Here is a 19635-nt window from a genome sequence, read left to right on the forward strand (position 1 = left end):
TCACCTTTTATTTCTGCCCTTAGAGACTCTATGTTGCCATTAATTGATTTCTCCATTCTAGCCATTGTCTTCACAATTGCTAGCCTGAATTCCATCTCTGACATCTTGGTTATATCTGCATCCATTTGTAAATCTGCAGCATAAGTCATAATCTCTGAGTCTTTTCTATTTTGGCGGCTCCTCCTCCCTTGATGGATGTTTGAGGGAATGTATAGAGTTGAAATTATTGACCAGAACCCAAGCAAGGTGCACCTGTTTTCTTGGGACCTTAGGGTTGCTGGCGTCTTGTTTTCCCAGCCTGTCTTCTGCGGGAGGGACCTGCTGCGCTGTTACTTAGGCAACCCTGTTTGGGCGGTGTTGCCCTGCCCCCCCTGTGGCAGGGGATGCGCTCAGTGGGAATCAGTCTTTGGGGCTTTTGTTCTCTGGCAGCTTTCCGAGTCTCTACTGCGATTCAGAGCAGAAGAGACTGTTTGCAACCCTCTGCCTCAGAGCAGAGAGACCACAGTCTGTTCTTCAGTGTGCTCTCCAGGCCACACCGTCTCCATTTCTGTCTGTGCTGTTATAAACTGCAGTGGCCTGGGTTGTGCGCCCTTCTGCAGCGCTCCCAGTCCTGCGTCCAGGTCGGGGCTCGTCTCTGCCCTTTGTGCTTCTAAAACTGCCAGCCACTTCCAGTTCACCCATGCGACCCCGCCGTCCGGGTTTCCATCCTGGGGGATGCAGTTTGCAGGCGTGAGCCCGCTGCTCCGGGTTTCCACCCCGGGGGCTGCCCTAAAGTCCTTTTCCTGCCGCTACTGGTCTGCGAGTCTGTGCCCCGTCCGCAGCGCGTGAGGCTGTCGCTCACCGGCGATGTAGGATCCCCATGGCCAGGCTCCCTCCCACTGCCGTTTATCCTCCAATATTTGCCCATGGAATCACGGCTCCCCGCTTCCTACCTCAAAACCAACCGCCTGCGATATTCTGTGTTTAGAGATCCAGCTCTTCTTACATCTCAGGCTGGTTTCGTGGTGCTCAGAGTGGTCTGGTAGATATCCAGCTCAGTTCCGGGGACCAGTTGAAATAGGGTCCCCTACTCCTCCGCCATCTTTCCCCCTGTGTTTTCTGTGTCTTATTTGAGCAATCCTTCTATACATTGAGGTCATAAAGATATAATATACTGTTTTCACGACTTTCAAGTTTTGCTTTTTCATTAAATCTCTAATTCATCAGGTATTACTTTTTGTGTATGATCTGAGGTTGGGGTCAAAACAGCTGCAGATCCATGATCTCATCATATGTTGAAAAGTCCTTATTTGGCTCTGTCATATGGCATTGCCATATACCTATGGGTCTCTTTGGGGGCTTTCTAGTCTGTTTCACTATTCTATTTGTCTATCCCTGTGACAATAATTAGTTATTTTAGCTTCCTTATTACAGTTTTAAAAGACATTTAAAGTCTTTTATTTCATAAGGCAAATCCTCTTACCTTGGTCTTCATGAATGTCTTAGCTTTTTCTCCACATCCTTGCCAACAGTTGTTATTTCTTGTCTTTTTGATTCTAGCCATTTTGATAGGTGTAAGGTGATACCTCATTGTGGTTTTGATTCACATTTCCCTGATGATTAGTGGAGTATTTCTCACATGACTGTTGACCATCTGTATATCTTCTTTGGAATAATGTTCGTTCAGGTCTTCTGCTCATTTTTTAAATTGGAATATTTGGGGTATGCTTTTTGGTATTGAGTTGTATAAGTTATTTATATATTTTAGATATTAACCTCTTATCAGATATATAATTTGCAAGTATCTTCTCCCACTCAGTAAGTTGCCGTTTCATTTTGTTGATGGTTTCCTTTTCTGTACAAAAGCTTTTTAGTTTGACATAATCCCAATAGTTTATTTTTGCTTTTGTTTCTTTGGTGTTGAGGAGACATAGCTAGAAAAATATCAGTAAAGCTGATTTCAAGAAAATTACTGCTTATGTTTTCTTCTAGGATTTTTATGGTTTCATGTCTCACATTTAGGTCTTCATTCTATTTTGAGTTTATTTTTGTGTATGGTGTAAGAAAGTGGTTTAGTTCATTATTGTGCATAAAACTGTCCAGTTTCCTCAGCACCATTTATTAAAAAGACTGTTTTTTCCCCATTGTATATTCTTGCCTCCTTTGTCATAGATTAATTGACCATGTAAATATGGGTTTATTTCTGGGCTCTCTATTCTGTTCCATTGATCTGTGTGTCTATTTTTGTGACAGTACCATACTGTTTTGAATACTACAGCTTTGTAGTGTATTTTGAAATTTGGAATTATGATGCTTACAGCTTTGTTGTTTTTAAGATTGTTTTGAATATTTAGGGTCTTCTGTGATTCCATACAATTTTTAGAATTATTTCTTTTGTTCTGCAAAAAATGCTGTTGGTATTTTCAAACGGATTGCACCAAAACCAAATCTGTAGATTGCTTTGGACAGTATGGACATTTTAACAATATTAATTCTTCCAATCCATGAGCATTGTATGTCTTTCTATTTATGTCATGTTCAATTTCTTTTATCAATGTTTTACAGTTTTCAGAGTATAGTTTTCACCTCCTTGGTTAAGTTGATTCTTAGATTTTTTTGGGGGGGGGGCACAATTGTAAATGGAATTGTTTTCTTAATTTCTCTTCTACTTTTAGGGTATAGAAATGCACTAGATTTCTGTATATTAATTTTGTATCCTGAAACTTTATTGAATTTGTTTTGTGCTTCTAGTAGTTTTTTTGGTAGCGTCTTTAGGGTTTTCTATGTACAATTTCATGTCATTTGCAAATAATACAATTTTTTTCTTTTTTCCTTTTTTTACAATATGTATGCATTTTATTTCTTTTTCTTATCTGACCACTGTGGCTAGAACTTCTAGTACTATATTCAATAAAAGTGGTGAGAGTGGACATCCTTTTTTTTTTCCTGATCTTGGAGAAAAAGCTCTTAGTTGTTCACCACTGAGGATAGTATTAGCTGTGGGTTTTTAATATATGGCCCTTATTAAGCTGAGATATGTTCCTTCTAAAACCACTTCACTGAGAGTTTTTATCATGAACAGATGTTCAATTTTGTCACATGTTTTTCTCCATCTATTGGGATAAGATGATTTTTATTCTTTGTTTTATTGATGTGGTGTATCACATTGACTGATTTGTGCATACTGAATCATCCTTGCATCCCCAGAAATAAATCTCACTTGATCATGATGAATTATTCTTTTAACGTACTACTGAACATGGATTGCTAATATTTCATTCAGGATTTTTGCATCTGTGTTCATCAGGGATATTGGCCTGTAGTTTTTTTGTTTATTTTTGTTTTGTTTTTGCAGTGTCTTTGTCTGGTTTTGGTATTCAGGGTAATGCCAGCCTTATAAAGTGTATTTGAAAGATTTCCTTCCTCTTCTGTTTCTTGAAATAGTTTGAGGAGAATGGGTATTAACTTTTCTTTAAATGTTTCATAGAATTCACCTTGTGAATCCGTCTAGTTCTGGACTTAGGTTTGTTGGGAATTTTTTGATTACTGATACAATTTCATTTTGTTCAGCTTTTCTATTTCTTCCTGTTCAGTTTTGGAAGGTTGTATTTTTCTAGCAATTTATCCATTTTTTCCAGGTTGCCCAATTTGTTGGCATATAATTTTTCATAGTGGTCTCATAATCCTGTGTATTTGTGGTGTTGCTTGTTACTTCTGTTTCATTTCTGATTTCATTTGTGCCCTCTTTTTTTCTTGATGAGTTTGGCTAAAGGTTTATCAATTTTGTTTATCTTTTCAGTCTCTATTTCATTTATTTCTGCTCTCATCTCTATTATTTCCTTCCTTCTACTAACTTTGAGCTTTGTTCTTTTTTCTAAATTGTTTAGGTGTAGGGTTATGTTGTTTGAGGCTTTTATTTCTTGAGGTTGGTTTGTATCACTATAAGTTTCCCACTTAGAACTTTTGCTGTGTCCCAAAGATTTTGGAGCATTGTGTTTTCATTTTCATTTGTCTCCATGTATTTTTGATTTCCTCTTTGATTTCTTCATTGACCCACTGGCTGTTTGGTAGCATGTTGTTTAGCTTCCATATGTTTGTGTTTTTTAAAGTTTTTTGTTGTGATTGATTTCTAGTTTTATACTCGAAATTGTGACCAAAAAAGATGAATGCTAGGATTTCAATGTTCTTAAATTTATGGAGACTTGTTTTGTGGCCTAACATGTGATCTATCCTGGAGAATATTCCATATGTACTTGAAAAGAACATGTATTGTGTTGTTTTTGGATGGGATGATCTGTAAATAGCTGTTAAGTCCATCTCATCTAATGTGTCATTCAAAGACACTGTTTCCTTCTTGATTTTCTGCCTAGATGATTTATCCATTGATGTAAGTGGGGGTGTTAAAGTGCCCTACTATTATTGTATTACTGTCAATTTCTCCCTTTATGTCTGTTAATATTTGCTTATATATTTAGATGCTCATATGTTGGATACATAGATATTTATAATTGTTATATTCTCTTGTTGGATTGACCCCTTTATAATTATGTAATGCCCTTCTTTGTCTTTTGTTGCAGTCTTTGTTTTAAAGTCTATTTTGTCTGATATAAATATTGCTACCTTGGCTGCTTTTTTTTTTTTTTTTTGCCTCAGTTTGCATGGAATATATTTTTCCATTCTTTCATTTACAATCTGTATGTGTCTTTAGGTCTGAAGTGAGTCTCTTGTGGGCAGTATATAGATGGGTCTTATTTTATTCATTCTACCACTCTGTCCTTTGATTGCAGCATTTAGACCATTTACATTTAAAGTAATTATTAATAGGTATGTACTTATTGCCATTTTGTTAATTGTTCTCTGGTTGTTTTTGTAGTTCTTCTCTACATGACATTTTGATACACATATATATTGTGAAATGAAGCTCCCAGTTAAGCTAATTAACATATCCATCACCTCACATATTTTCCTTTTCCCCCACTGTTCTAAGAACTTTTAAGATGTACTCTTGTGGCAAATTTCAAGTATACAATACATTATTATATAGTCACTGTTCTATACATTACATCTCTAAAACTTACTCATCTTACTGAACTTACAGCTTACAGCTGAAAGTCTGTACCCTTTATCCAGTCTCCTGTTACTCAATATTTGGTTGTTCCCAGTTTGGGGCTTTTTTGCACAAACTACCATGAACATTATTATACAGATCTCTTTGAGAAAAAAGATTTCCTTTCTCTTAAGTAGCTATGAGTGGAATAACTAGGTTATAGGATAGATGTGTGTTTAATAAGTTTGATAAGGCAGCATCTAAGATGGCCCCTCATGATCCTTGCCTCTTGATACTTATGCCCTTATGTGATTTTCTCCTTAGGATGAGCTGGTTGTAGTGACTTGCTTCTACACAAGTAGACTATGACAAGTGATGACATGTCACTTATGAGATTAGGTTATAAAGAGGCTATGGCTTCCATCTTGGGTTTTTGCACTCTTTCCCCCGCTCTGAGGGATACCAGCTGCCATCTTGAGAGCTGTCCTATGGAGAAACTAAGAAACTGAGGAAGCCCATTAGACTATGTGGAATCAAGACCCTCAATCCAACAGTCTACAGGAAAATGAATCTTGCCAACAACCACAGGAGTGTGTTTGGAAATAGATCCTCCCCAAGTATTTGAAGAGATACAGCTCTGAATCAACAGTTTAATTGCAGCCTTACAATGAATCTTGAGTTAGAGGCATCATCACTAAGTTGCAATCAGATTTCTGACCCACAGAAACTGTGAGCTAATAAATGTCTGTTGCTTTCAGCTTTTAGGGTAATATGCTACATAGCAGTAGAAAAATACAGTAAGAAACTGTCAAACTGTTTTCCAAGACAGTTGCACAATTTTACATTCCTACCACCAATACTGATGTAAGTAAAACTATTCTGGTGGCTTAAAAATGGTAGTTTACTACGGTTTCCATTTTCCTGATGACTAATTATGTTGAGCAGCTTTTCATGTGCTTATTGGCTATTCAAAGATTTTTTTTTTTAAGGATTTTTTTTTTATTAGAGAGAGAGTGTGCGCATGCTCCAGAGAGAGCGCATGAGTGGGGAGAGGAGCAGAGGGAGAAGCAGACTCTCCACTAAGCAGGGAGCCTGATGCAGGCTCGATCCCAGGACCCTGAGATAATGACCTGAGCAGAAGGCAGACACTTAACTAGTGACTGAGCCACCCAGGCGCCCCAAAGATGTTCTTTTGAGAGGGATCTGTTTAAATCTTATGCCCAACTTTTTTGCAGTTGGGTTATTTGTATTTTTATTGATGTGCTATGTATTTTGTGTAAAAAGTCTTCTTCAGATAGATAAATAGTATATGGTATATATCAAGTTTTTTCTCCCACTCCATGACTAGGCTTTTCTCTTCTATATTAGATTTATAATACATCTTGAATTAGTTTTTAAGAATAATATTGAGGTTCTATCCTTCCCAGTAGATTTATCCAGTTGCTGCAGCACCATTTATTGAAAAAATAACCCTTTCCCCATTGAAGAGCACTGGTGCTTTGGTTGAAAGTCCATTAATCATCTATTTGTAGATCTATTTCTAAAGTCTATTCTGTTTTGTTTATCTAGCCTCATGCTAATACCGAATTGTCTTGATTACCATAACTTTATAATAAGTCTTAAAATCAGGCAGTGTCAGTCCTTTAACTTTTGTAAAAGGAAAACAGATTCTTTTGGCTCTTCTTCTTCTTCTTTTTTTTTCTTTTGGCTCTTCTATATCCTTTCCTATTCCATATGAATCTTTAAAGCCTGTTGGGATTTTGACTGGGATTGTAAACCCATAAATCAGTTTTGGGGAGAGTTGATATCTTAATAATATTGAGTCTTTAATGGATTTTCTTTTTAAATCTAACAGCCCAAATTCACTATTTCTTGATTTATGTGCTATTGTTAAATATTTTGGTTTGTATTCTTTAATCCATCAAGATTACTGCTGATACAATGTTTATTTACATGTCCACGTATTTTGTACTTTCTTCACTTATTCTGTCATCTTAAAATCTCTTTTTGTTTTAGACATAAAAATATTACATAATACATCACAATGTATGAACTTAAGACATAATTGTTAAATCTGAGATAAAAGTAAATGGGGATTCATTTACTAATCTCTCAACTTTTCTGTATGATTGAAGTTTTTTTTATTTAAATTCAATTAATTAACATATAGTGTATTGTTAGCTTCAGAGGTAGAGTTCAGTGATTCGTCAGTTTTCTATAATACCCAGTGCTCATTATATCACGTGCCCTCTTTAATGTCCATCACCAAGGTTCCCCATTCCCCCACCCCTCCAGCAACTCTGTTTGTTTCCTATGATTAAGAGTCTCTTATGGTTTGTCTCCCTCTCTGATTTCATCTTATTTTTCCCTCTCTTTTCCTATGATCCTCTGTTTTGTTTCTTAAATTCCATATATGAGTGAGATCATATGATAACTGTCTTTGTTTTTAACATCAAAAAAATCCTTGGTATTTTCTTTCAGTGAGCAAAGTGCTGGGGAAAATCCTTAATTTTGTTTTTCTGGAATAAATCTTTAATTTTTGTGCCCTCCCTTGTGGGAGGGATTTTAGCTGGATGCACAACTATGTTGACAGTTATTTTCTCTGAGGAACTGAAGATATTATTCCTTTGTATTCTGGTTTTCCGGTTGTGGTTAAGAAGTCAGTTTCAGTCTAATTTCATTTCTAGAACTTCTATTTGATTCTTTTCTCTCCTACTGCTTTTTATCTTTGGTACTCTGGTATGTTATTCTGATGTGTCTAGATGTGGATTTCATTTTACTCCACCTGATTTTTTTTTTTACTCTAAATTTGTAGTTTTGTGTCTTTCATCACTTCTGGGCAATACTCAGCTTATATTCTTTGAAAATTATTTTTGCTCCATTTTCTTACTCTTCTCATCCTGAAACTTGGATTAGACATTCTTACTCCAGCATTCCTGTAATATGTGTCTCCCTGCTTTTGGATAATTTTCATGTTCATTTATTTTTCATCTGTTTCTCTTAATATCCATTAGAAGTTTTAATTTTTGAGATATTTTCATTTCTGAAAATTCTGTTTGGTTCATTTTCTAATTTGTCATTCTTCTATCCCTTTATCTTTTACTCTTTCAATTCAGTCTTTTGTTTCTACACTCACAGTAAACATACTTATTTTATATTCTTTCTCTGATAATTCTTGTATTGGAAGCTTCCATGGGTCTGCATTGGCTGCCTTATTTTCCTGCTTGCTTTCTTGCTCATGGTGCCTTACTTGAGTATTGCATATTTTTCAACTGTGGGTTCATATTTTTCTTTATCTGCAGAAATTACTTGAGCCCTGTATTTAGGGTGCTTTTCTCTAGAGAGTATTTGCATTTATTTCCATCAATCATTGGTGCCACCGTCAGCTTGGGCCCACTGTAAACTAATTTCTTTGCTTGAGGTTTTATAACTACCCAGGTAATATACAATCAGGTTATAAATCAGAGTGAGGGCCAGTTTGGAGTTACCAAACTTTGGAGAAATGTTTTCTTTCCCTTCCTTTTGGTGCTGAGATTCAAAATACATAACTTCCCTTGCAATCTTCTGGGTGGAAGGGTTGGGGTGGAGAAGACTACCTAGGTTGAATTCTATTTTGTCCTTATACTGAGGGTTTGGTACTTTGGGGTCCAAGTTTCATTGTGGGATCTCTAATGAGACTGCCCACTTCAGGTGAGCCCTGAGATTTGTTTTGCTCCCATTAAAACTGTAGCTGAATTTCATCTAGTTTAGCAAAGCCTGTAAAGTTATAGCTGGACTCAATGCTCAGATTATTTCTCTAGGCTCCCATGCTATTTTAGTTCTTGGACTCTGAAAAATACCAATTTCCAGCTCAACACATTTAAAATATTTTAAAGATATTTTTTATGTTGTAGTTTTAGTTGCTTTTGGTGGGTGGGCTGCTCAGGGTACTTAGCCTACCATTTTATTACACTAGAGGTCCAAGTGTCTGATTTTTCAAAAGAAGATGGAAACTGAAATTGTAGAGTGAAATCACCTCAACTTTAAAACTTGTTAGCTTATTAATATTTTATACCATGAATGTGCCAACTCTTTAAGAGCCAGATCTGGTCTAAGGGTTGCCAATTTGCTAGAAAACTGTCTAGAAGTTTATGGATTAAAGTTCAATCAGAGAAAGGGAACCTCTGTGAATAAAATATATATAGGTACATTATAGGAATTTAATGTGACTTTGTGTCTGATCCTGGGTCTGAAGTCAGCAGGATAGGCAGTCAGGAAGGGAAGATGGATGTGAAGTGGGGGAGACGATGAGCTGGAACCCACCAGGAAGAAGTGGTACGAGACTGTCACAGGTACCAGTTCAAAGGCTCTGATTCAGTGGAGGAAAAGCTGTTGCCCTTCTTTATGAAGCAAAGCATGGAGCTGGCACATGAGTTGGAGGGGTTAAAGACTTGGCTGCTGCCCCATACTAAGAAGGTGAGCCAGCAGGTGACCTCCAACAGTGCCTGGTGCCCTGCACCGACTTTCCAGGATAAAAGGAATATACCTGCTATTTACCTCCCACCCTCCAAGCCTCAGGCAGTTCCAGGAAACGTAGTTCTAACTTAGCTGAATTGGTACAATATAAATCCACTCCATATCATCCCATTTTAAATGGCTGCTTTGACTTGAACACACTGTACTCAGTGGAATCAACTTCCAGTACAGAAACTGGTAGAAATAAAATAAGCACCTGTAAAAAGTGAGAAATGTGGGCTTTTCTAATTATATAGGATCTACTTTTAAGTTGAGTGAGTTACTTTGAATTGAAGCCCCTCGTATCTGCAGTTGGAATTTAAGCTTTACCAATGAAGCTGCTGAATTTTTAGAGATAGCTCTGTCTTTAAATCCTGAGTTGAAAAATCTAAGCAGAATATTCTAGGTTCTGCTCTGCAGATTTAAGAAATGGAATGGATATTCTCATTTGAAGGCCATTTCTCTCAGAAAAGCAGTGACATTCTGTCCTCTAGAGCAAAACTATTTTGAAGTTTGCTTCTATAAAAGGCAAGTCAGACCATCACAAAACATTCTTTTGAATCAACACTTCTTTTCCAGTGTAGAGACTGGTGACATATTTATTAAACATTTATTACTCTCAGCCTAAGGGGACACAGTGAAGTGGCCTGTATCCCAGACTGGTAGTCTGGGTTGGTCTTGAAGGTCCATTAGGAGTTGACTCATTTATTTGGTTAACAAACATTTATTGATTTCCTAGTATATGCAAAGTGCTTGGGTCACAGTTGTAATCAAGATAGTCCTAATCCTTGCCTTACTGGGTTTATGTGCTAATGAGGATGAGAGACATTAAGCAACTTGTTTTGGCAGTGAAGAGTCCTTGATGGAGAAGTTACAAGACCTTATAGCTGCGGACCAGGTCATGGAAGACCTGGAGCCTAGAAAGCTTTATGCTGACTCCTGAGGGATGAGAAGGGGTTAGCCTGGTGAAAGATGAGTGTGTCAGAGGGAGCAGCAAGCCTACAGACTCTGAGGATAAAATAGGTTTTTTTAAATTATTATTATTGTTATGTTAATCACCATGCTTTACACATCATTAGTTTTTTTTTTCCTTTTAAAGTATTACTACCTTTTTTATTAAGATTTTATTTATTTATTTGACAGAGAGATACACAGCGAGAGAGGGAACACAAGCAGGGGGAGTGGGAGAGGGAGAAGCAGGCTTCCCACTGAGCAGGGAGCCCCATGCGGGGCTCGATCCCAGGACCCTGAGATCATGACCTGAGCCGAAGGCAGACGCTTAACAACTGAGCCACCCAGGTGCCCCTACATCATTGTTTTTGATGTAGTGTTCCATGATTCATTGTTTGTGTATAACATCCAGTGCTCTCTGCAGAACGTGCCCTCCTTAATACCCATCACCAGGCTAACCCATCCCCCCACCCCCCTCCCCTCCCCTCTAGAACCCTCAGTTTGTTTCTCAGAGTCCATAGTCTCTCATGGTTCGTCCCCCCCTCCGATTTCCCCTCCTTCATTCTTCCCTTCCTGCTATCTAATTCTTCTTCTTCTTTTTTTTTTTTTTTTTAACATACAATGTATTATTTGTTTCAGAGGTACAGGTCTGTCTGAAAAGAAATTCTAAGAAGGCTGATAGAGAATGTGGTATTAATAAGAAGAGGTAAGTCAGGCAGGGCCTTGCAGAATATGGTGAGATAATAAAGGATTTAAAAGGGAGAGGTGATGTAGGGGAGTAAAAAGATAATGGACAACCCGATCAAGTGTCCATGCTGCAACAATGACAGTGATGGTTAATTTTACACGTCAACTTGACTGGGCTGTGGTATGCCCAGACAGTTGGTCAAACGTTATTCTGAGTCTGTAAGGGTGTTTCTGGATGAGATTAACATTTAAATCAGTAGACTGAGGAGACTGCCCTCCCTAATGTGGGTGGGCCTCATCCAATCAGCTGAAGACCTGAATGGAACAAGAAGGCTAAGAAGGAACTTTTCCTGCCCTTAGGCTGGAACTTACACCATGGACTCTGTCGAGTCTCCAGCTTGCTGACTGCAGATCTTGGGACTTTTCAGCTTTCATAATCGTGCAAACCAATTCCTTATAATACATCAAATATATAGGATATAATAAAAGATATATGTTTCCTCTTGATTCTGTTTATTTAGAGAACCCTAATACTATGTATATATAGATAGATATAGATATTTATTATTTACATATATGTCTACAGAGTGGATATGGGGGGCAAGAAGATTGCAAAGAGAGCAGGCAGGAGTTATCCAGGTGGGAGAAGACAGTGACTTAGATTTGATGATGGAGTGACTCAAAGACATTTCAAATTGAGGGGGTTTGAGATGTCAAGTGGAAATGCGGACATGTGGGGCTAGAGACTGCAATGTGGGAGGTTATGTTTGATCATCGTTGGCAGTATATTTCTGTAGCGCTGAGTTAAGGGTACTGTGTGCAATGCAGAAGACATATTTGAAAACCTAGTTAGAGTCTGTGGACTTGTTTTGACTGGTGAGACTAGGCAGGTGCACTGCAAGAACTGGCTGTCTCAGCCAAGTAATGATGGTGGCATCCTACCACGGTTAACATTTCCTCTGAAATATTCTCTTTCTATAGCCAGAGACAAAGCAAATTCCAGACCAGAGTTCCAAAGTGCCCAGACTCTGTTGCCCTTTGAGGTGGTTTCACAGCTCTTGTGTGGCCCAGGGACTATGACAACAAGAAATGTGGTTGTGTCTCCTAGGTTTATGAAGCCCTGGAGAAATGTTTTCTTTATTGAACCATCATTGTCTGGCCACATTTCTGCATTCATTTGTAACCTTTCCTTCTTTACTCAAATTCCAGTTCAAGTACCTGTAAAACATGGCGCAGCAACCACGTCCCTTTCTTCCTTGGTTACACTCAAAAGTGTCATGAATCAAAAAACCCTACAAAACTTTAAATGCTATCACAAGGTCTGTTTTTAAAACTCAGGGAATAATTTATTTGCTGTTGGCATTATCAGTTTGTTCTCTCCATTTCAAGCTCATTTTTTGTTGAAATTGTTTTTTGTGGAAACAGTGATTACTTATCCAGATTTCTCGTTTTCATTTCCTTCATCATAAGAATCTACATTAATCACTCCCAAACCTAGACAAGCTTTTAGATCATATTTTGCTCCCATCCTCAGAGAATGGAGACAATGGCTTTTGTTACTTTGGGGAGCGACCTTCAAAACATCATAAAAACCAAGTAACATATGTGGTAACTCAAACAGATGAGGGTTAATGCCAGCCTCTCTGCAGAAAGAGCATATTCCCACTAACACCAATACCTGGATTACTGTGCATGTTCTCAGTTTGAGGGAAAAAATGAAATAGAAAAAGTTATGTTTGAAAGAGATATAATTTAGAAAAAGCTGGTGGGTGGGGTTTGTCAAGTTGGTGGTGTTTTTGTTCATTATAGTGGCTGCTTTGGGGGAGCTCTTGAATTGGTTGAAGCCATGGCTGAGAAATTTCAATTGAGTCAGAATCTCATGGGGAGTGTTCAAAGCTTGGGTCACATCCCACACAAACTAAAGTGCCAGGGCATCTATATGTTTAAAAAAAATTTCTCTATGTGGTGATGGCTGAGAACTACTGACTTAGATTGACTTAGCAGATCTCTGGGTGTGTTAGAGATATAGAAACTTGAGAATAGAATGGTTGCGGTATTGCTTCTGGTTGAAAAGCAACCCAAGCTGTGAGACAGCAGCTGAGTTAATATACTTGATAAAATGAAGACCTGCAGTACATACTCTGGGGGTCCAATGTACTTCCCTGGCCAACTGTATTTCTGTGTTGCTGATGTGATGACACTGTATATAAAATATAAAACGGTAGCAAATCAGTGGGATTCTTTACTCAAGGAGTGTGTATATTTCTTGATCAATTTCTTCACTGAACTTAAGTTTACTGGCTCTCTGAAATTTTCAAGAGCTCAAAGTTGAATTCCTATTTCAAGAAAAGTGCTTTAAAAATTGCATCATATTTTACTTGTATGTTTGATAAACACTAATGAACCAACAGCCATTTCGGTGAACTTTGACTTATATCAGTATAATGGGCCAGTATGTTTAAAGTATATTGAGTATATTTAATACTGACTGACATTTTGATGCCAGACAACTCTTAGAGCATGGTATTGGTTACCATCATGTTTAACACTATGGCTCCTTCAGTTTTTAACTTAAAAATGTGGGGCGCCTGGGTGGCTCAGTTGGTTAAGCGTCTGACTTCAGCTCAGGTTGTGACCTTGGGGTCCTGGGATGGAGCCCCATGTGGTCAGGCTCCTCACTCAGCAGGGAGTCTGCTTGTCCCTTTCCCTTTGCCCCTGCCCCTGCTCTCTTAAGAAAAAAAAAAAATGCAAAATGCTCCCTCTGACCTCATTCTCCTGCAACCCTTGTGATTCATCCTGTATTTTTGAGTTAAGCTTTTATATAGTGTGATTCAAAGGAACCTCAGAGGTCTCAAGTGAAAGCCCAGCGTCCTGTTCCAGGGACAGATTTAGATTCACATACCATTAGTGAATGCACACCGTATGCCCTGCACATTGGGTGCTTTTCATTTTGTTCCATCTGGTATTCAGTACCAGCTCCGTTTGTGAACAAAAGCCATGGAGCCTAAGAGCGGTGAAATGTCATGGTCCAGACCACGTGCCTAAAGACTTGTTTATCAAATCCAGGCCCCCGGATTCCTAGCCAGTAGGTTTTATAATATTCCACAGTTCTGATTGTTGAGAAGTAGTTCCACCTATTGGGTGGAAGCCTCATTCTACAATCGGCTATGTAATCTAGGACTTTAATAGGTTAATGTTCCAAATTTATAAAGACAAGCACCCTAGTTATTCTGTGGTTTTCTTTATCTGGGCCAAAGAAAATCTTCAGCAGATGCTCCAGGGAATATACTGGCGTGACCCTCCTGCTCATCCTGTCTGGAGATGGGAGGTCCCCCTGCTCCATCCTCTAATCTCCTCTTGGTGTGTCTGGTTTCACTTAAATCCCAATTCTTTGGAGAGGCCTTCCCTGACCCCTTCCATCACTGAGTGACATTCCTTCATGCCACTGAACACAATTTGTAATAATTTGTCTGTTTGATTTAATCTTTTCCTGTAGACTAAGCTCTGTAAGGGCAGTCATTCCACTAGATTTATGTCTAGCATCGAGGATTCTGCCTGCTGTTCAGAATGGATGTCCCTCTTAGATTCTGTTACCTATCACTGAATACAGTGCTCCTGTTACATTGTGAGCAAGGTTCAGGACCAAAAGAACCAGCCTCTCCCCTTACCTTCTTGGGAGGATTCTGGACCACTTGGTGCAGCCTAATGACATTACAATTTGCGGTCACCTTAGTGTTATCTCATACTGAGTTTAGACCAGAAAAAAAAATAACCAAAAACAAAACCCTCAGTGTGTGACCCATTTTGCTGGTAACCACCTCATTTTGTATGTGTGCTGGTAGGACCATATTTTGGCCCTTGTAATATGTTACCTTTTAGATTTTCTATGAGGGGTCACAGTTTCTCCTCCCCCCCCCCCCGCAATATATTCACCTAAATCTCTTGGGAAGGAATATAGTCTATGGAATACACACACACCCCAATATAGTGGTTTAAAGCTTGAGATTCAGTATCAGGATTTAAGTCCAAGCACCACCATCTGCTGGATGTTTGGTCTTGGAAAAGGGGCAGGGTGTTTTTGAGGTGTTCAGTAGGGATAACAATCTGTCTTTGAAAGGATTATTATGAAGCTGCCATGTGGAAATGTAGGGTGATGCCTTAGTCAATATATGGTACACAGGAACTGGTGACAAGTGACAGTTTTATTACCGTAGTCATCCAGATAAAAATTCTGTCACACCTATTCATTCCCTCCTAAACTGGTTAGGATGGGTGATCTTGTTTTTCACCATCTCTAATCACCTCTGGCGTTCTTAACGCTTCACCATCCACAAGAGGCATCCTGGTTTACACAGTGGCAATATCACAGCCTTTGCAAAAAGCCTGCATGCCAAGGGTAATTTCAATCCAAGATGTGCACTGTTAGAAGATTTACTAAAATGTCAATCACTTTGAGAGGGGGAAAATCTTGACAGATTCTATAGAATCCATCAGTGACTTTCGCGAGGGGAAAAGCTGATCACAAATACTGTGCCTTAGTCTAATAGGGGCTTCCAAATGGTGGGTGGTTAGAAGCTTGGATTGTGTAGCGAATCGTATTTCTCAAAGCTGGGATTTCCAGGGTGACTGCATAGGAAACTGCAGCTATCATAACTGCCCGTTCCAGGAACTGTCTCCATAGTTCTTCCTGTGCCCTCCCATTGTTCCCACTGAGAGATTCTTTCTCACATGAGATAGAAACTAAAGAATTGACTTGAATATCAAAGAAATGATGTACATTTCCACATTCCCACTTCTCATTAAATGACAGTAATAACGTTCAAGTCTTCCCAATAAGACCGAATGCTCTCAGAACATTTAATGACCCATGCAACTAACCTGACTCTGTGTGTAACAGAGCTAGGCTGTCAATTGTACTTAACATTTGTTGATTCCTTAATTTTCATTTTTATTTTATTAGACTTCCCTTGAAAGGAAATTTCTAGTTTTGAAGTCAGTGTGCAGCTCCAGAAGGAGCACTGGACCAGGAGTAGATTCGTGTTTACCACTAGCTCGCTGCGGGGACCCACTCTCCCGTATACACTGAGAGGGTTAGATGGGCAAATGAAAGCGTACTTGTCCCAGTGCTAAAAAACAAATCATGTTTCTCACTGGCATACAGATTTTGAAAGATTAATAGCAAATGAACGTATTGTCTGCCATAAGATTCTAATGCCAGAGATCCTTTGAGACAAGGGGTGATGATGATTTTTGTCCACCCTCAATGTAGACACTCAGAGACATCCTAAAGAATACTCTGCATGTGTTTGTTTATATGTTGTATAGGAATCCCTATCTGTGGGAGCCAAAATAGCCAGGCTGAAAAGTGAAAATGAATGCCTCACATATGAATAATATTTCATTCAAGCTTAATATTATAAAAGCTATTTAATAAAAAACATAGCTAAAAATTATTGCATACTTACTATGTGCTAGTCACTGTGCTAACTGAAACAATTTTAGGAGGAAGTTTCAGAGAGGGTATTCCAACCACAGCTCTATTACCAGAAACCAAACTTTTAAATGCCACCCTAAAACTGCCTCTATTTACCAAGAGTGAGCAAATGTTAGAGTAGCAAGATGAAGTTTTAGGGCTCTAGAGGAAAAGTAAATTATAGTAAGACTTACGGAGTACCTCATTTGGGCTAAAAGACACTTTGGATGGTATGAATGCATTCATTGAAAATGAAAGTAAATGGTATCTATTTTAATTGAAAATTTCTATTTTTGGTCCTGCCATGAAATAAACAATTTGGTTAACATCCAGCTTATATACTTTGCAATTTTTCACAACCCATTCAAGGATCTTCTCTGAGTTAAACTGGTAACACAGGAAGCCTGAAACTGTATTTGAAAGCAAGGTGGAGAGAGGCCAATGGTTCGGTCTCAGGCTCAGTCTGGTTAGCTAGAGGACTGTATGTGTACTGGAGGCTGACCAGACCTGAGGGCGTGTTTCAGAATGATTTGTGAATGTCTAATAATGATCATTACCACTACATAGAAAACCTACTATGTTTGTGGACTTTCCCGTGGTCCAGGGAAGTATGTGGTCAAATCTCTAGTGAACAGATGAGGTTTGCCCGAGGCCACCCAGTCCCTGACTCACAGAGGTGAGCCTCCAGTAACCAGGACTTCTTGGCTTCCAAGTAGCTTTCTCAAAACAATTATCATAACAATTAGCAATTATCATAGAAGATGAATAAGTTCCTATGGGGCACAGGACCCACCGAAAGGCCAGTGTTTCTTTGAAGTCCTTTGTAGTCAGCTTAAAAAGTTATATGCTTTAGTGTTCTGCAGCATATAATATCTCTATGTAATGGAAAAGTAATGATTTAATTCATCATTGGTTAAATTACTTGGCCTCTCCCTTAAAATCTTTAGGCAAAACATTGTCCAGGAAGATGTGTCAAGTTTGTCCCATGGCTTTCTGTTTCCTAATTGGAGAAGCACTGCACTGGAAAAAGCAGAGTATGTAAACACACATTTTGGGGTCTGACATTCCACTCAGTAGCTGTGTGATCTTGGACATGTAATGAGCTTCTCTGAGCCTCAACTTAATAAAGGTAAGGTTATTTTTTTTTTTTAAGATTTTATTTATTTTAAGAGAGAGAGCGCGTGCAAGAGAGCACAAGCTGGGCTGGGTGGGGAGAGGGAGAAGTAGACTCCCCACTGAGCAGGGAGCCAGCCGCGGGACTCCATCCCAGGACCCTGGGATCATGACCTGAGCCGAAGGCAGACACTTAACTGACTGAGCCACCCAGGTGCCCCGGTAAGGCTGATTCTAATAGATGTTTACAGAGCTGTTACCAAAAAATATATGTTCATTTAGTGTTCAGCAGAGGTGTGGCCTATTCTACCATGATACGGTTGTGAAAGTGGGAGAAGAAAAGCTCTCAAGACTGGTTAATTAGTGGAGATACAGGATGAAAGTTCTTACATACTTCTCTTCTGCCACTGCTTTGATATTTCAATTGGCCTATGGCCTTTTGGGATTTTTTTGCTCTTCATCTTAGTTTGTTGAAGAACTTAATGTAGTCTTGATCTGTTTTTACTTCAGAGCCTCTAGTGCAAGAGGTGGGGGTTAGAAGTCCATTTTAGCAATGACTATAGCTGGTGGTGAGAATATTGCACATTTCTCTCTTCCCGTGTGTTTGTCAATTTTATCACAAAACAAATACCATGTGATTTAAATAAAAACTCACCGTAGAACTCTGAATCTTTCCTTAAAAGAGGCAGGGTAGGAAGACACTGTAGAGATGAGAATAGTACTATTTATAATATTGAGTGCTTCTTGTAGTCCAAGTGTTGGCTTAAATCCTTTATGTGTTTCATCCCCTTTAATGCTTGCTACAACCCTAAGAGATTTGTCCTATCATCAACTCTATTTAGCCAAAGTGATAGACCTCACAGCCAAGAATCGTGGTCTCTCAGGACTTTGCTCCAAACATTTCTGTTCATACACATAAGAGATTTTCATTTGAGAAATAGAGAATAAACCAGAGTCTTGTTGCAAGGCAAACCATGAAACTAGTAAAGGCATGTGGCCATAAAGAGAAGGTCTTGTTCTCAAAGGAAAAATCACAGTATAATAAGGTGCTTTTCTTTACTCAGTCACAACAAAGTAAAAGCTTCTCAGAAAAATCCAAGAAAGATATATAATATATATTTTGATGTAAAGCAAATTCTTTACATGGTGCAGATATCTCTGCCAACAATGGTATTTATCAAGATTATTTATTACAAGGCATTAAAATAAATCTTTTTTTCAATTACTTTCTAATGAAATGTTCCAATTACCTTTTAAATGGTGACCTATGGCTGTGATTTATTCCAGTGGGGATAAACCTTGCTTATACAAGGTTTCAAGGGCTCCCTCATGAACTACACTAATTATGATAATAAATACTGATGTAAACAAAGATAGAGGATTATCAATAAATCCTGAACCTCATTGCAATATAGTTCTCTGTGTTAGATGACATTAATCATCAGGTAATTTCCAACAGTTATGGTGCAAATCTGCTATAAAAGAGGTGTTTCTGCAAGCCAGCTGATTTTGGAGCATGTTTATTAATGGGGTTGAATTCTGGGATAACCAGGAGAGAAGTCCTAGAGTTGTTATACACAGTGACATTGGCAAAATAATGCTCTTAAGCAACTGGTGGGTTAACAAATGAATAACTACTACAGGAAAATGTCAACCACTATTTCAAAGGGCTTTATCTGGGGGCTCCTGATGAAGAACTAGGCTTCCACCAGTACCAAGCCCATGAAATGCCTCCACCTTTTGCAATAACTTTGTCCTGAATGGGGTTTTATTTTAGTACAGAATTCAGAGGCGAGCAGGAAGAAAGTACCATCACTGTGAGAAGCCCAGTTTTTCCAGCAAAGAAAAATCTTTCAATCTTATTGTTGAGACCACTTCCTTCTCATTCCGT

General features: G+C 38.5%; 1 protein-coding gene across 1 annotated transcript in view; it reads right to left on the reverse strand.

The window, feature by feature from the left end:
- The window catches only part of SGCD (sarcoglycan delta), a 382459-nt gene that overhangs the window by 12969 nt on the left and 349855 nt on the right, over window positions 1–19635 (reverse strand). The gene's annotated exons all lie outside the window — the stretch shown is intronic.

The sequence above is a fragment of the Neomonachus schauinslandi genome, chromosome 7, assembly GCF_002201575.2.
Source record: "Neomonachus schauinslandi chromosome 7, ASM220157v2, whole genome shotgun sequence".
Lineage (NCBI taxonomy): Eukaryota > Metazoa > Chordata > Mammalia > Carnivora > Phocidae > Neomonachus > Neomonachus schauinslandi.